Below are 14,754 nucleotides of genomic sequence, written 5' to 3'. Positions count from 1 at the left end.
TTATTTCCTTCACTGATGTGCGCTAATGAGGCTGCACTGAAGGGCAATGATGAGGCAGCACTTGTGGGCACTGATGAGGCAGCACTTGTGGGCACTGATGAGGCGGCACTTGTGGGCACTGATAAGGCGGCACTGAAGGGCACTGATTAGGTGGCCCTGATGAGGAGGCACTAATATGCCGCACTGATGGGCACTGATAGGTGGCACAGATAGGCGGCACTGATGGGCAGCACTGATGGGCAGGCAATGATGGGCACTGAAAGGCAGCGCTGACTGGCATCACCGATGGGCATTGATTGGTGTCACTGATGGGCACTAATTTGTGGCACTGATGGGAACTGATTGGTGGCACTGATGGGCACTGCTGAGGCTACATTGATAATCAGGACACTGATGATCAGTGCCCTGATTATCTGTAGACTCGTTCTGCAAGGAGATACCGCTGATCGGCTCTCCTCACCTCACACTGAGAGTGTGAGACGAGGAGAGACAAAAAATGGCACTTCTGTGTTTACATGTGATTGGCTGTGAATGGACACAGCCGATCAAATGGTTAAAGAACCGTCATCGACGCTTTACCCAGATCGGGGGTCACGCTGTGTCCTAGGAATACCGCGCGACCGTGATCACTGCGCTGCAGGCCCCCACGGGTGTGGCAGAGAGGTGACACTGAACGAGAGGGGATCCCGCCCACCGTCATTTTACTATACGGCAGGCGGGAGGTAGTTAAAATAGAATTAAAACCTTTTGAATTAATCTTTGCAAAATAAAACCTCCGCCAGGAGGTTTATGCCATAATGTACTAGTATGCATAATGACCAGCCCATACCTACTCCCTATGAAGATCAATAGTTATCCATCCTTATAAATATATCACCACAGATAGCATTGATGGTTGATTATTAAGCAACAGACTGATATATTGGTTGTGGATGTGGTCAGAACTCTTTGCGTTTCGCATTGTGAGAAGTGAGGTGATAACCTATAAGGATGTTATCGAGAGAGAACATGGTCTATCAGCAGGAGAAACCCTATGTACCCCCAAGAAGTGAAAGGCCCAGCCCCATGCATCAGACAATCATCAATTTCGGTGTTAGCTCACAAGTTGTCAAAATAGTGTAACGTTGAGCGTTTTTAAAGACAAGGATTTACCCAATTGCGCGTCTCCACCTCATATACACCTTATAGCCCATGTTCGTAGTGATGTAATCACCCATTTTTAATTCTTACCACCTCCAGCTTGGCACCCATTTACTTACTATCAAATGGCTGGTGTCATAAATGATCACATGTACAGCACGATGGCAAAGTCATAACAAATAGCTAGCTTCCTTGGCTTTAAAGGATAGACGAGTATACAGTAGTTCTCCTTTAAGTTGCACTACAAGGCATAAAGCAGAACTCAAGGGAAACTTTAAAAAATCACCCTTGCAGTAGGGCTCCCCTGCACTGCAAAGTATAAATGCTCATTTTCACATAGGGAAATAAAAAGCTCCTTTATTTACCTAATGTCTCACTTCCACCCACTCTTCATGCAGCTGGTCCCCCCTCCCGCTGCATTTTTTACTGACAAAACATGGACAATTTACTGACGGAGCACTTTTTTTACTGGCAACCTAAAAATTGACAGAACACCTATTAAAAAATAAGACAATATTTACACAGTGTAAACACAATATGGAAATACTGACAATACACAGAACAAGTAATTTGCCTAGTTTACACTTACAAAAGTCAACACAGCATGACAAATGACACAGCCCCTGATGCTTACGGACAGTTATAAAAGTCGCAGATTTTTACAAACTCTCAGTAATTTACTGACGGTTGGCAACCCTTCTCTTTGGTGCTCCATTAGTCCTGCTCTGGTGTCACCACGTAAAATGTAGGACCAGCTGACCTGCACTGTAATGCCACGTACACACGACCGGTTTTGCCGTCGGCATAAACTCCGAAGGTTTCTTCGACGGAACTGCGGCGGAATTCCGCTCAAGCGGTCTTGCATACACATGGTCACACTAAAGTCCGACCGTCCAGAACGAGGAGGTGACGTACAACACGTTTGACGGGACTAGAAAAAGGAAGTTCAGTAGCCAATAGCTTCCGTCTCGTACTTGCTTCAGAGCATGCATCGTCTTTGGTTCGTCATAACAGCATACAGACGAGCGGTTTTCCCGATAGGAATTGGTTCCGTCGGAAATATTTACAACATGTTCCATTTCTAGGTCTGTCAGAATTGTCGAAAAAAAAAGTCTGATAAGGCCTACACACGATTGGAATATACAATGAAAATCTTCCGTCACACTTTTTCTGTCGGACATTCCGCTCGTGTGTATGCGGCTTTAATGAGAATGCCAAGGCTGTGGCCACAACGCTAAGGAAAGAGGCGAGCTCTGGCTGCTGGGGAAGTGAAGGATAAGATAAATAAAAAATAATTTTTCAATTGTGCCCTAGACAAAATTAGCATTTAACCCTTGCAGTGTTGGGGGAGCCCCTTTTCCGTGGTAATTTTTTAATGTTTCCAGAGTTCAGCTTTAAAACAGACCTTCACCCTCTTCAATAACCAAAAACAACTGGACATTAAAAAAAAAAAAATTTCAGGTCCGTCTGCCGCCCCCACCCACCTGGAGGAGCACCAGCCGCCACTAATACTATCCATATTCCTCATTTCGCCAGCTGCTGGCGCTCTCCTCCAGTCCAGAGTACATCCTCATGTACAATGCATCTTGTCCTGTAATGGTCCTGCATTTATGAAATGCTGTCGGAGAGGCTGTGATCAGCAAAGTAGAGTGGCTTTGTTGGAAAACATGGAGGAAGCCTGCAGGAGAATCAAATAAGTTAAGTACTGCTGCTTATTCCTTTACCCCTAGAGGAAGCAAGCATTTCATTCTTGCTGAATGCCATTTGGTTTGCTAAAACAATTGCCATTTTTAAAATAAAATATATATATATTTTTTTGCATCTACCTCAACCTGTATCTTTCATCTCTTTGCAATAGTTCCTTAATATTAGGTATAGCTTTAAAAAAAATACTGTTTCCCTATGTCAGGAATTCATTCTGGCAGGCTTGCAAAAGGTCCACTTTAAACTGATCATGTTTTTGTGTTTAATATTAAAAAGCCTATAGTTGTCATTTAAGACACTTCTAGTAGCTTGAGCAGCTTGCAAGAACTCACACCAGCCCACATATATTCTTAGACTGACCGACCCTTCTAAATGAAGGCAGCATTTGTAGTCCTCCCTTTTATACATAGGCAGAACCCAGTTAAATTGTATTAAAATGTAGTTGTTGTTCCTGTTAATCCTTGCTTCGGTTAATCTCCCCTACCAACTACTTTTGCGATAACCCTATCGAACAAATTTTGCTGTTTGCAATCTGTGCAGAAGGTGAAGCAGCAATTGTATTAGGCCTCAAACTCGTACCTGCTCATAGGTCTGCTATTATATCAAGATAAAGAAACATGCTGAATGCAACATGTTGGGAATTCAAGTCCAGCAACCACCGGTAAGCCAGGGCTAGCCGCAATTTTTTTCTCCAGGTAGATTTAATGTTTCACACTCGACAAATGATATTGCTCCTAGAATACAAAATGTTTTCTTTCCCTGTGCTCCTACAGAGTGTACCATGTTTTACCATCACACTTCAGGCTATGCAAGCAAAGTTGTATTAAGACATCCTGCTGCCCTTTTATACAAACCCAGTCCCTTGAGTCACGTGAATATTTTAGTAAAAAATAAAATTAATGATACACTTAGGGTTGCCACCTCATTCCTTTAAACCCGAACACATATCAATTAAACAGGTTCTAAAACTAATAAAATGCAGATAAAGCGCCAAGTGAGTTTAATTACTACCTTAATCAGCCACGTTAACTGTGTAATTAATATGTGTTCAAGTTTAAAGGGATCAGGTGGCAACCCTAGATGCACTGTATGGCCCAGTACACCTGTATGAGCTTGTTGGCCATCCCATTCCAAAACCATAGACATAATGAAGTTGCCCTCTATCTCCTCACTTTTAAGCAATACCAGCCTCCACTGTGAAGGCTTTTCACAAGGTTTTGGAATGTGTCTGTGAGAGTGTGTCTCCAATAAGCCAAATGGGCATTTGTGGGGTCAGGTACTGATGTTGGATGAAAAGACCTGGCTTGTGAATGGTGTTCCAATTCATCACAAATGTATTCAATAGGGGTGAGCTCAGGGTTCTGAGCAGTACCTCCATAACTAACTCATCAAACCATTTTTTTTATAGAGCTGGTTTTATGCACTTGAACTAGAAATTTTGTAGCAGTGTTCACATACTTTTGGCCATATAGTGTATGTATTAGTAGATTTTATAGGACAAATCATATACACCATATTGTCAAAAGTATTGGGATGCCTGCCTTTACATGCACATGAACTTTAATGGCATCCCAGTCTTAGTCTGTAGGGTTCAATATTGAGTTGGCCCAACAGTGCTTTGTGCACTGGTGTGCAGTCATGTTGGAACAGGAAGGGCCCATCCCCAAACTGTTCCCACAAAGTTGGGAGCATGAAATTGTCCAAAGTGTCTTGGTATGCTGACGCCTTTAGCGTTCCCTTCACTGGAACTAAGGGGCCAAGCCCAACTTCTGAAAAACAACCGCACACCATAATCCCCCCTCCACCAAATGATTTGGACCAGGGCACAAAGCAAGGTCCATAAAGAGATGGATAAGCGAGTTTGGGGTGGAGCTCCCTCAGACCCAAAGTGATTTTATCTGGTACCCCTGGACTGCCACTGCAAGGGCACAAGCACCATGGGCTTTTCTCATCTTGACCCCTGGCTGGACTAGTGCAGCAGTATTACTCATCCCCACCAGATGTTATTAGAACTAAGGGAGACTTCTGCTTACAACCAGGAACAAGCCTGGTTTCCCAGGCAACAGTTGACCCACAAGAAAAGGATACCTCCTCAGCACCCACCTAGTACATCATAATTTACTAAGTGCCATCCCACTTTGCAAAGACAGCAACATTCTGTTCCCGAAAACTGATAAGAACAGATACTATGCTTGATCTTAGCCAAGAGGCTGAGAAGCAGTAGTGAAAGAAGTGTTCTATCATTTGCCCAGAGTTTCACTTTAAAAAATGTGTTTACTTAAAGTGGACAGTTCTTTCATTCATGATTAGTAAGTCTATATTGAAGAAAGGTTACATCCAAATGACTATGACAATGACAACCCATAAGCAGTGATAATCATGATCTGTATTTTCCTGTAAGCTGCCCTCTGTGAGCTCAACTATCACCCTCTTGTCTCTGCATTTTAATGTCACGCTTATTACTGTCACACCACCTCCACCCGTTGCCAGGACCAGTTGTCGCGTGCTTTCTTCCTTTGTCACCCTGTATTTAATGACACGACTGCTCGTTCACAGAAGAATCTCCCAGAATGAACACGATTAGAGGGCAACAATGAGAACGGCAGTGTGAGGTTTGCAGCAAGGCAGAAAGTTATTAGCCGCTGTCACATGGGATAACAATGTGATGACTGCAGGCCAGTAGAGACTTGACAGGTGTCAATGAAGCTCAATATATGAATTCGTCTTGAGGAGGAAAAAAAATCCTGCATAAATGTCAATGGCTTATTATAGTATAATGATGTTCTATTGGCATGTGAGTGTGCTGTTGTTTACGAGTGGAGGTACGTAGCTATGGACAGCAAGAAAAGCCATTGCATGGTTCACCTGACCCAATCCGTCTCATGTTGTCCTATGGATTGGGTGCACATGCTGTGTTTACTTAACACAACATCATCTATTGAGGGGCCCAAGGTGCTAGCAGTCCAGATATCTCAGCCATCTTTATTTCATCATGGCAAAGGTGAACAGGTGATGTGCTTTGGACTTTCTTTTCCTCTTCAATAAGGAGGGATCACTTTAGTCTGGTAGAGATGATGATGATATAAGGACAACTAGATTCCAAATAAACCACTTTCCCTACACAATGATAACAGAGGTGGTTTACATTCAGGATTTCCCATACCAATAGGTCTGAGGTCCATAGTTGTGAGTATGCACTGCATGGGGAGGATGAAGGGGGTAGAGGTGGTCCAATATCTTACATAACTATAGCTATCCTTTAGAGGCAATAGATAAAGTCTTTATATTAAGTAGAGTAACACTGATGCTGTAAAGCAGGTACCCTAATGCCGCGTACACCCGACCGGACTTTATGGCATACTTTTCAACGGACTTTACGACGGACTTTCCGAATGAACAGACTTGCCTACACACGATCAACCAAAGTCCGATGGATTCGTACGTGATGACCTACGACCGGACTAAAACAAGGAAGTTCATAGCCAGTAGCCAATAGCTGCCCTAGCCTCGGTTTTTGTCCGTCGGACTAGCGTACAGATGAGCGGACTTTTCGACCGGACTCAAGTCCGTCGGACAGATTTGAAACATGTTTCAAATCTAAGTCCGTCAAACTTTTGATAAAACAAAGTCCGCTGGAGCCCACACACGATCGAATTGTCCGACGAAATCCGGTACGCCGGACCAAGTATGCCGTAAAGTCCGATCGTGTGTACGCGGCATAAGTGGTATACTTCCAGGCTTCTAGTACGTTCATCTTCCCAGTGGAGCTACTGAAATACTAGGAAGTGGGTGCAAATAGGCAAGCACTGTGACATAGTAGGTTTTCTGAAATGTATATGTGTTTATATACAGTATATATATATATATATATATATATATATATATATATATATATATATATACACAGTATATATGTTGTATACTCTATATGTACTCTGTATTTGTTCTAGTTGGCTAATATTGCATTTAAATAGTGTGTGTTTTCACACTCGCTGAGGAAGCAGTGGGCTGTAATTCCTTCCATTTCATAAACTTTGCATTTTTAGATGATTTATTAGCTTCTGAGGGAGTCTCTGGCCTTCAAAAGGAGGAGCTGAAACAAGCTTATTTAAGACACGGACAGATTGTGCTAATGAGTATGCACATGTAACCGCGGCAACGCCTTGCTTGGATGCTTGATGAGGTCTTTGTCTTTACAGTTCGGAGAGCAGATGGATGCTTCTCTGGGAAATACTTGTCGTGCACACCTCTTGCCAATAAAGATTTGGCCTCATATATTAAAATAAATAAATAAATAAGTGGTACAATGAAATGCAAACTCTGCATTGCCCTTAGCAAGCAATCATTTTTTTCCTAATTTGTTTCCACACTCGCCTGACAGAATGAGAGCAGAAATTTGCTAGTGGACAGCAAGAAGTTCTTTAGTCAATACGGCCTTTGGTGTGTTTTTTTTTTTTTTAACTGGACAAAATGTTGTCTCTGGGATGCAATAACCAATAAAATGTTTCACTTTTTACCAGTGCTTTAAGTTTTGGGATGAAACCAAAAAAGGGGACATTTGGACATTTGTGTGTTTGTGGAGCCATCCATAATCTGGGACTGTACACCTGTCAAGTGGTGTCCTCAGGTGATCTCAGGGAGGATGGAAACTTCCCATGGAGCAGAAGATCCCATGGTGGTGTAAATCCTATTCACAATTATCTTTGACTGGCCTGTCTAGTCTGAAGAAAAAATTGTAAGTTATCCTACAGAAGACCAACATACAGTTTTTGGTCCCTAAACCATCATTTTAGTTTACTAAAGAACTGTACAACATAAACAACTGCCTTTTTTTTTTTTACAAAACTATACCGTACATGGTTAGGTTTTCGTTCCAAGGTCCATACAGACATTCTGAAAATCGTTTGCCAGAACATTCTTTCTTGCCATCCTTAAGTCAAGTAATTTCATTCTTTCTTTCTTCTAGTATGAATCGAAAGCCCATAAAATTTCGTGCAGACTTGCTATTTAAATGGAATCCCAACAGGTTTTATTACAATATGTACGATTTTCTGGAAAGCAAACCTCACTCACAGTTTTTTGGTTAATTTGAGAAAAATTCTCCCTTCCACTCCTTTGAATTTTCTCATTACTGCGGTTAAAAGCGAACGTTGATGTGACCCCAATAACCATCAGAAAATTGAACACATGTTCCAAAAACAAAGAATTTCTAATTAAATTCTACTGCCGTATGGCCACATTTAGCAGACAGAAAATGTTCATCTGTACAGGGAACGTTTGTGCATTTGTAGATCCATCCACAGTCTCAGCTGTTCTGATGATCTGAGCTACTGCTCAGATCATCAGAACAAAAACTGCAAATTTTCCTACAGAAAACCAAAGTAGAGTGTTTCCTTCCTAAACCATCATTTTAGGATGCACACTTGAGCTCGAAAACACATGTTTTACAGGTATTTGGCATTTTTTTAATGCCTCTAAATGCCCCTTCATGTTGGCCTATGTGTTCATGCACACATAGGCATTTACAGCAGTTTATTGGCAGGTGTGTTTAGAGGCAGAAAAAAAAACCCATCCCTCATGTATCAAGAGAGGAGCGTTTTTGCTGAAAAAACAACAAAACATGTCTAAATGTGTGTAAATCCTCCTAAGCATAGGTGCATTTAACGCTTGAGCATTTATTTATTTTAGTGGCCAGAATAAATTAATGTTCTGGCCAATGAAATGAATGAAAACCCAAGCACTTGACACACCTAAATGTGTTTGCAAAAATACAGCTTAGATGCGTTTTTGAAGCTGCTTTTCTCCTGCCAGAAGAAAAGCATCTAGAAGAGCCCCAGTGTGTATGGGACCTTAAACTTAGTAAAACACAACCAAATTTTTTCCATAAAATACTGTCACCACTTTTTTATTAATCCTTTGTTGCTAATCCTTTGTTTTTCAGTTATTGTGAGTTGTAGTTCATGAATATATGAATCAGGAACAAGAGTTGGCAGGGAAATGTTGGTATCTGTTGACTAGCATCAGTGTGTGATCATGTACATTTTCAACAGAAATCGTAAGATGACTGAGAAAAAAAAAACTAGCAGATATCTTCTCATTGCGGTTCTTCAGTTTGCAGATGCCAGATGTTTGATTTACAAGTGTTACAGCAACATGCAAAGTATTTTGTTCACAACATCATCAGATAGGTTGAACGTCCCTTGGGTATAATTCCATCTTCTGTATAGTCACTCTTATTTGTGCAGGTGATATTTTTGGATCCCCAAATGTGTCCAAAGACCTTGAGATTTGTGCTTAGTTTAGCACAGTGATGGTGAACCTTGGCACCCCAGATGTTTTGGAACTACATTTCCCATGATGCTCATCCACTCTGCAATGTAGTGGAGCGTCATGGGAAATGTAGTTCCAAAACATCTGGGGTACCAAGGTTCGCCATCACTGGTCTAGCAGATTACTCCCCCATGTCTGTATGAAGGAACTTGAAGACCTCTATGGATGACATCAGGCCTTCCAAACTTGTCAGACTAACTGACAATGAACACATTAACTATTTCCTAACTGTTATAGTTTTCCCAAAATCATGCTGGAACCAGCAGAGTTAGCACATTACGTTGGCTTGTGTGAGCATCTAAGTTTATTGACCAACTGTTTCATTAAACAATCACTGACTTCTTGTATCCTCCAACTATCATCTCATGGCATTTGTACAACCCAAATTTTCAATACTACTATATGACTAAGTATAAAAGGCGAAAGTGTAAAGAAAGAGATTGGCTTATTGGCTGACAGGGTTAGGTGTGCGAGGTTCAATGGGGAGGTTGCTGGGGGGCTTTACAGAGCAGCAATTTACAAGCTGGCAGCCAAGACAAAAAGTTCTCCAAACCACCCAATATTTTATGGTGGGGTGAAATGCATTGTCATGGCAGCTTAACAGTGGGTCTTAGACAGAAGCAGCTATTAATTCCATTTGGAAGTGAAGGATTCCATCTGGCATTCTGAGGAAAGCACATGGTGTGTTTTGTATTGGAGGGTCCTTTGTCCCAAAGGGTGGTTTTAGATACTATGGGGGTTTACTTAAGGCAAATAGGCTGTAAGGGAAGGTTCCCCAGAGCTTAATGAGTGAGGTGAAGCTCTGCTGATGTCCACCATCCAATCATGTGCAAGTAAAAAGGCTGTTTTTGTTCCTTGCATGTGATTGGGTATTCACCAAATGCACTAAGCTCTGGGGAAAATTCCCTTGCAGGGAGCAACTTCCCTTACAAAGTGCAAATTCTATTTGCCTAATTCAACCCCAGTGCCTGAAAGTTCCTTCAAGGTGGTGTGGTGCAGCTGAGTCCAAGACTAAGTACAATTGTGGCTTTTGTTGGTGTTCCTTTTAAAACCATCTCTTTGTTTTAATAATGCCAGTAGTTAAAGGGGACAAAGGGGAAGTTCTGCCTTAGGTCCTCCTCCCCTTCTTCCCTGCCACATTTGAAATGTCTTTTTTCTTTTCTTTTTTGGGAGGGGGGGGGGCAGGTACCTAGTTTTGACAGGGAGCCACTCCCACTTCCGCTTGGATCGCCTAGGCAATCAGAGCGGAAGTTCTCCCCCCCACCCCTCCTCCCTTCCCGCAGTCTTCTGGGACATGTAACAGGTCCCAGAAGACTGCCGAACTATTCACAAAACACAGCGCAGTTCGCCCATGTCCAGGGGGCAGCCGGCTGTGAAGCCGAAAGCAGCATAGCCAGCTGCGGTTAGGATGCCAGCGCCGGGAGCCTGAATGCTAGTGAAGAACTAGCCTGGGTGAGGACGGTGCTAGATCCCTGGACAGGTAAGTGTCCTTTTATTAAAAGTCAGCAGCTACAGGATTTGTATTTTTTTCCAGTGAACCTCCTCTTTAAGAATTGAGTCTTGGTTGTTGTAGGATGGTTATGTTCATTAGTGTCATTAGTTCAGGATGTCTTCTCTGTGAGCACTTTCCCAAGACAAGCAGTGGCAAGAGGAATGCAGAGGATGACAACTCCCCCCTCCCTCTGCATTTCTCTTTGCATTGCTTATCTGTGGAAACTACTCACAGCCGGGACAAGCCTCACTTATGAATCAGCCGTCTCCTTCAAAGCTGTTGTCGGCCGAGGCATGAGGGGATGGGAGCAGGTTGGACTTCATAACTATGTTTAGAAAACACTTAGCAACATGGGACAAAGTGCAACATGTACTGTATCCCATGGGGACAGAACTGTAACAAAAATTATAATGATAGATCTTTTTTAGGGTCGGTTCACAACAGGAATTGCACAGGAACACGCCTGTGTGATTTTAGTGCAGTGTGTTTTCAGCCCATCATTCATTTGAATGGCTGAAATCACACTGCACCACACCAAAAAATGCACTGCAACCAGGCCGCATGGTACATGTTTGCGACATGTGTTTGTAGATCACAAGTGCAGTGAGTTTTAAACACAATGCAAGAAACGTGTACATTGTGTCGGTTTCCTACACCGCGTCCTGGTGTGAACGGCCCTTAACCTCTGGCCGACCGCCCTGGTATATGTACTGTGGGGAGCCGGCTCCTCTGCGCAAAATCACGCACAGGTACGTGATTTTGCACTTCCGCTGGCGACCCGCTTCTGCTGTGATTGGACACAGCAGCAGCCAATCGTTCCTGACAGAGGCAGAATGGTGGTCTGCCTATGTAAACAAAGCAGATCGCCGTATTTCCGCTAAGCAGGAACATGGATCTCTGTCTTCCCACAGTTAAAGCACCTCCCCCACACAGTTAGCTAGCACTCCCAGGGAACACATTTAACGCTTTCAACGTCCCTGATGTTAAACACTTTCCTGCCAGTGTCATTAGTACAGTGATAGTGCATATTTTTTAGCACGGATTACTGTATTGGTGTCACTGGTCCCAAAAAAAGTATCAAGAGTGTCACTTAGTGCACGATTTGAAATATGAAAATTCGAAAGAATAACTAACTAATAATAACTAACTATTAAATTATAGATATTGGAATTTACTTTCAAATTTGTCTGTTAGTGAACGTAACGATTTATCCGAAATAACGAATGCTTCATCTAAACTAATTTTAACAGAACAAATTAATAATAAATAATAATAAAAAGTTTTTATTATTATTATTGTTATTTATTAATTATTAATTTGTTACGTTCCATTCGTTTAGATACGGCATTCGTTATTTCGGATAATTTGTAACTTTGGATAAATTCGCATTCGTTACATTCACTAACAGACAAATTTGAAAGGAAATTCCAATACCTATCATTTAATAGTTAGTAATAGTTAAGTTAATATTAGTTAGTTATTATTTCAGATTTGTGAATTTTCGGGTTTTCAGATTTTCAAATTTCCAAATTTACGAATTTTCAAATTTTCGAATTTTTGAATTTATGAGTTTTCGAATATTCAAATTTAACGAATATTCAGAAAAAATTATTAAACGAGTTTTCATCAATTCGGATATTTCGTTTTGTTGAAATTCGTTAAAAAACTTATTTGGAACGAAATTGCACATGTCTGCACCAAAAGAAAGCTCTATTTGTGGGGAAAAAAGGACATCAATTTTATTTGTGTACAGCATTGCACGGCTGCACAATTGCCAGTTAAAATAACGCAGAGCTGTATCGCAAGAAAAGGCCTGGTCATGAAGGGGGTAAACCTTCTGGAGCTAAAGTAAAAATTGCAATAATATCTCATAATTCATCAAGCTGCAGTTGTACTTAAGGCATCTTAAAGTGCATATAAAGACTGCTAAAGTATCCCCTGGGTCAATATTATTATCTGTCATTATAGAATGCCTTAAAGCGGAGTTCCACCCAAAAATGGAACTTCCGCTTTAAGTGCTGGTGACCCCCTAACATGCCACATTTGGCATGTTGTTTTTTTTGGGCGGCGGTACCCTGTTTTGACTGGCACCCAGCTTCCACTTCCTCCCCTGGCGCCGCAGCGCCGGAAGCAAGATCACCTCTCCCCCCTCCTTCCCTGCAATCTTCTGGGACATGTCACAGGTCCCAGAAAATTGCCTTGCCAATCACAGCGCACAGTGCGGCTTGCCTGGCTGTGAAGCCACAGCAGGGCGCCCACAGTTAGAATGCCGGCGCCTTGGAGAGGAGGGGGAGAGGATTGGGGTATCGTACGCCCGCATCGCTGGGCCGTGGGACAGGTGAATGTCTGATTATTAAAAGTCAGCAGCTACACATATTGTAGCTGCTGACTTTTAAAAGGGTGGAACTCCGCTTTAAGCCGTATTTAGTGCACTTTTGAGCCTGATTAAAAATTCACCATACATTTTACATAGCTGTGTGTGTGTGTATGATAATGCCGGATTTCATGACTGCCTCCGTCAAGTTTCATACAGCAGAAGCCTCATCAGTTTGTAAACCCATCAGTTCATTTATTCCTGACCTCCCACCATGGGCTCTTCACCTACTTTCATCTTCATCCAATCTTTCGGCTTCGCCGTCCCCGGTAAAGCCTGGGATTAACGCCGTCAATGCAACGATTCTGAAAACTTTCAAAAACCCGGCCTGATTGATTGTGACTCGAGTGATTTGCAATTTCAGTTTATTTAACAAGTCAGCGTGTAATAAGTTCACGGCAAATTCATATGTCAGCAAGTGCAAGGAAAGCAGTGGAGCCTAACAAACGAATATTTACAATTAGGATTTAGGCTAAAGCAGGGTGTGAGGAATGCTGAGCGTAGTGACAAGGAGAAAGCAGGATGCCAACACATCGGCTTCTGTTATCGCTTAGCACACAAAGCTCCTGGCAGCTCCGCCACTCTCTGACCAGCTGGATTCCCCTCTGTGACGGATCTCAGGAGCTTGTGTGTGGAGGTCATGGAGGAAATGAGATTTGGGAGATTAAAAGAGTAGAGATGGCTAATGATGAAATTTGTCTTCTTTTTAAACACACCAAACGTTTGATAGATGTCACATATTCGTTGCTCAGTTGTCGCTTTTTCCCAGTTATATTTAAAAGGAGACAGTAGCGTACTTCCGTTGAATACACCTTTTTATTTATTATTGGGAAGCAGTCATTCCCCAACCAGCAAGGCCAGAACAAGGGGTGGGCAGGAGGGGCAGCTGCCCTGGGGACTGTGGTATCATGTGAGGTGGGGGGGCCCACAAGGAGGTTGGGGGGAGTTTTGAGAGGAGCAATTTGGGGGGGCGGCTGGGGATCAGAATTGTTCTAGGAGGGGAAATTTGGGGAGGTGTGCTATGAGTAGTGATTTGAGGGGATTTGTGTTGGGACGGGAGAAAAAGATTTGTGCTAGGAGGGGGAATTTTGGTGGGTTTGTGCTAGAAAAGGTAATATGGTAAAGGGGAGGAGGTTTGTTCTAGGAGGGGATTTTTTTTTGCGGGGGGGGGGGGGATTTGTGCTAGCAGGAATGATTGTAAGTATTCGTGCTAGGAGGGGAAATTGGGGGGGGGGGTTGCTAGGACGGAGGATTGGGGAGAATGTTTGTTGGAAGGGGGGATTTGTGGTCAGAGGGGAAATTTGAGGGGTAGAGGATTTGTACTAAGAGGGGGGAATTTTTGTTCACGGGCGGGTGGATTTGCACTGGGGGCATATGGGGAATGAGAGGATTTGAGCTGGGGGGGTTGGGGTGGGCAAAGATTCATGCTGGGAAGGGGATTTCAGCAGGGGTGGATTTGTATTGGGAGAAGGGGGGATTTATGTCTAGGGGCAAGCATGTAGATTAGTGTTTAATTTTTTGGGGGGTTGGGGGGGGATTTTTGCTGACACATAATGCTCATACATCTTGGGGGGGGGGGCACAATTTGTCATGTTCACGCTGGGCTCTAGAGGACCTTGTCCCAGCACTGCCAACCAGTGTTCCTTGAAACCTTGAGGGTTCTTCCAGAAGGGTTCCTTGAGCTGCAGCTGATTGACTTCCTATCTGATGGTGC

The 14,754-nt window shown here is 42.8% G+C and overlaps 1 protein-coding gene and 1 pseudogene across 2 annotated transcripts in view; one reads left to right on the top strand and one right to left on the bottom strand.

Annotated features, from left to right (window-relative positions):
• The window catches only part of KCNJ6 (potassium inwardly rectifying channel subfamily J member 6), a 312,118-nt gene that overhangs the window by 188,147 nt on the left and 109,217 nt on the right, over positions 1-14,754 (top strand). The gene's annotated exons all lie outside the window — the stretch shown is intronic.
• On the bottom strand, positions 4,863-5,066 carry LOC141130854 (U2 spliceosomal RNA; annotated as a pseudogene).

The sequence above is a fragment of the Aquarana catesbeiana genome, linkage group LG02 (genome assembly GCF_042186555.1).
Source record: "Aquarana catesbeiana isolate 2022-GZ linkage group LG02, ASM4218655v1, whole genome shotgun sequence".
NCBI lineage: Eukaryota > Metazoa > Chordata > Amphibia > Anura > Ranidae > Aquarana > Aquarana catesbeiana.
The sequence above is the reverse complement of the archived record's forward strand: the minus strand, read 5'-3'. Positions and strand labels throughout refer to the sequence as shown.